Below are 4307 nucleotides of genomic sequence, written 5' to 3' on the forward strand. Positions count from 1 at the left end.
GCCATTTTTTTCAGTTAAAACCTTCCTTTCCTGATTTTCAAAATGAGAATGATAATGTTCCTCCCAGGGTTGCCATCAGGATTCAAGGAAAAGCTGTATGTTCTCCAGCATTTTCTTTTGACATCAAACCCAAAGGGATCAATTGCTCTAGAAACAAACAAGACTACAGCTGCGTATCTTCATTTGATAGAAGGAGACAGAGCAAAGGCAAAATGTTGTCCAGAAGCCAGCTAGATAGACTCAGAGCCATGTTTAGTACTGCCAGGCTTTAGGTAGTAATGGGGTAAACAGATCAGCCTCACAGATGGAGGTAGAGGATGGAGAAAAAAAGATAAGGAGTACTCAGTATTCAGCTAGGCAGAAGGAAGGCTGGCAGAACTGGACCAGAGATCTCATCCATAGCAAAAAAGGATGGCAAACAAGCAAGCTGGCCTGTCCTAATCTTTCCCTTCCTCAGTATGTCTTTCACACAGCTGCCAGAATGATCTTCTGACCATATCGGTGACCACTTCCCCACTCAAAAACATTCAATGGTTCCCTATGGCCTGTAGGATAAAATACAAGCTGTTTAGTCTGGCATGTAAAATCCTCAGTAGTTCAGCTACCTTCCTTCCTTTCCAGCCTTCCCTATGGTACTACTTCTCCTTGAATTCTATATTCCACACAACCTGAAGTACTTACTAACTGCTCCTGGATTGGATGTTCCATCTCCACTGTTTTCTCTCCTGGGTCTAAATGTTTTTTTTTTCCTTCTTGTCTCCACCTTGAATAATGCTTGTCACCTTCAAGTGTCCTTTTTCTGTGAAGTTTTCCCTGACATGTCCCTCTCCAGTTGTTAATGTTTCCTCCTTCCTCAATTTTCCTTATATTCTTCTTGTTTGTTCATGCACTATAACCGCCCTCCCCCAAGAAGAATGTAAGCTTCTTGAGGTCAGAGACTATTTCATTTTTGCTTTTGTTTCTCTAGGCTTACTACATAGTACGTGTCCAGAAAAATTAATGTTTTTCTAAAATTGAATTGAAATATTTACAAACTAACTAATTTTGAAGTTGTTTAAACCAAATTCTATGTTGTAAAAACTCTCCCTTAGAGCAGGATGTAGGTTGATTGGAGGGATATCCTGCTGCTTTAGAACTTGGTTGACCTTCCCTGTCTATTTTTCCAGCTGATTTTCATGTTAGAGTCTAATTTAAACAGAAAAGCCTGGAATTAAACAATAACAAACTTTTAAGTTTGTGTCTCTGTAGCCAGCATCTGGATGAATATTTGGGGAGATTCAGCCAAATTTAATTTGAAATATAATAAATTGGAGTAAAATCATTCAATTTATTGCAATGTCTTTTGGCAACTTTTAATTTTGTGTCACGTTCATCTGGAGCAATCAAATTATTTTATTCATTTGAGGCCAAGCCCCGTGATGCATGGAACCATACTCCATGTTGAGGGCATTAATTAAATCCCCACTAACAGAGATAATTATCCAACAGGAAGCTGAAGAGGAGGGGGAAGTTTAAAGGGTATACTGAATTATGAAAAAGAGCTCCAGTATATTCTAGGAATACAAACAAGCATCATAGAATCATAAAACCTTTGAGATGAAAGATTCCCCAGAGATCCTCTATTCCAAACTTTTACTTGATGCATGAATTGTTTCTATAACCCAAATGGTACTAGACCAGTTCTTGTTTTACATCCTTAGGTCAGCTGGTCCATTTTGTTGCTGTTGTTCAGTCGTTTAGCATTTGATTCTTTGTGATCCCATTTGAGGTCTTTTTGGCAAAGATACTGTATTGTTTAGCCATTTCCTTCTCTAGTTCACTTTACAGACAAGGAAGCTGAAACAAACAGGGTAAAGTGATTTGCCCAGGGTCATACAACTAATAAGTGTTTGAAGTCAAATTTGAACTTGGGAAGATGAGCATTTCTGATTCCAAGCCTAGTGCCTTGTCCCACTATGGCGCCACCTAGCATGTAGTAAATGCTGTATAAATATTAGCTTTTTTTTTTTTTTTAATTAAAGGGCTTAGCAAAAAACCTGGCACATAGTAGGTGTTGTATAAATGTTAGCTATAATTTCATCTATTTATTTGTGTTTCACATTTATTATTTATTTATATATATTATATGTAATGTATATTACAAATATATTTATATAAATTTATTAATGTATTTATATATTTATTTGTTATTATTGATTAGTACAACACCTGGCACATAGTAGGAGCTGTATAAATATTAGTTAATATTGTATAAAAAGGCTTAGCACAGAACATGGCACATAGTAAGTATTATATAAATGTTAGTTATAATTTTATTATTAAAGGATTAGCACAATACCTAGCTTGTAGTGGATCCTATATAAATATTAGCTATTATTTTTATAAAAAGGGCTCAGAATCTGGCACAGAGTAGACACTATACAAATATTAACTATTATTATTATGAAAGTACTTAGTACAGTACCTGACATATAGTAGGTGCTGTATTAAAACTTATTCTCTTCCCCTCCCCTCTTTTTCTATAATTCTCTTCATTGTCTACATGGCCACAGCTTTACCTTGCACTGATGTTGTGGCAGTATGTAAGGCAGGGCTTTTCTAGTATTAAAGAATAATTGGCCATCTGTCAGGAGACAATCTCTTGGTCTGAAAAATTAGTGAGTACTTGTGCCTATAGAATTGAGAGAAAATATGAAGAATTAATTGCTTTAGAAACCCTGTCTTGTGGCCAGGTACCATGGCAACTCAGATTGACAGCTTTGTGAAGGTTGTCTCTTCCTGGGTACCACTGAAGAACCCATTGTTTGTGTGAAACCAAATCAGTCTCCAGGAAAGTCTTTATCATCTGAAATGGGGATTCAGTTAATGTGTCTTGAAAATGGTTAGTTAATAATTCATACAATGTTAGAGTTGGAAAGGATCATAAAAATTGTCTAATTTAACCATTTCATTTTACAAATGGGGAAACAGATCCATAGAAAAAAATTTATTTTTAGGAGGTTAAAAAATTGGTCTGTGGTCTGGTGAAGATTAAATCCCAGGGCTTGTGACTCTTGTGCCCAAGTTCTTTTAACTGCGCCATGTAGCACTTCTTTGTTTCTTCCCAATAAAGTTTATTTTGCTTGATAAAATGAATCAAAAGTTCTTCCTTCTTATCCTAATCCAGTCATGTCCTGTTATTTGTATTAGAAAATTCTGGCTGCATTCCATCCCTGAAGCAGCTGTATTTCAGGGCTCGTTGCAAAGGGCAATGTTCATGCATGAACTACTTGCAATTACTAATTTGTTTAAAAAAAAAACCACTCTGGGATATGAGGTGAAATAATCTATATAAATGCATCATCATAATTGCATTTCCAGCTATTAAAATACATAATACTTATCAGAAAGATATATGCAAAAATTATTCTCTCAGCTTCTGCAATCCAATTGGGTTATTCAATTAGGCTTCTTATAATACATCCTCCGACAATGAGGCTGGCTGCTCCTTCACGTTCAGAGGCTACTGAGTGATAATAAATTTGACATAATAATGACTTCACCATGACCTTGTTTTTCTGCCATAATCATGAACCTATTAAATCACCAATGACTCATCAGGGATGCTGCTCATTAATATATTTTGTCTCATTATCCAATCCAAAAAGCATTTTTTAATTTTTAATTTTATTGATATCTTTTCTTTAAGGTCACCTTTATTTCCAAATTCCTTTCCTTATCCAGTGAACTATCTCTTGAAACAAGAGATTTTTTTCCAAATAATTCCAAAAAAAAAAAAAAAACTTTTTTTAAAAAGGAGAAGGGGGAAAAAAAAGTAGTTTAGCAAAATTAGGTAACATATCAATTGAGTCAGGCAATATACACAATGTTCCACACCCAAATTCCTTGCCTCTGAAAAGGACAAGAGATGTATTTTCTTCTTCATTTACAAATGTGTTCATTATAATTACACAATGATCAGTTTTATTTTTTCTTTTGATTAACATAATTGTAGTCACTGAGTATGTTGTTTTCCTAGTTCTGTTCATTTCATCCTGCATTAGATCATATTTGCTGTTTATCATGATGTGGTAATATTCTGATATATTTATGCATGACAATTAGCAAACTGGAAATCAATAGGCATATGTACTTTGTTTCCAGTCCTTTGCTACCTACCACAAAGAACTGCTATGGATATTTAGGGCTACATGGGATCTGTCCTTCTGTATAGTAAACAAGTTATAGGTATTTAGTAAATGTTTGTTAGTTGACTGATTAATTGCCTACACCTATCAAGGACACTTCTTTGTCAATGGATATGGATA

Source organism: Antechinus flavipes, chromosome 2, assembly GCF_016432865.1.
Source record: "Antechinus flavipes isolate AdamAnt ecotype Samford, QLD, Australia chromosome 2, AdamAnt_v2, whole genome shotgun sequence".
NCBI classification, from domain to species: domain Eukaryota; kingdom Metazoa; phylum Chordata; class Mammalia; order Dasyuromorphia; family Dasyuridae; genus Antechinus; species Antechinus flavipes.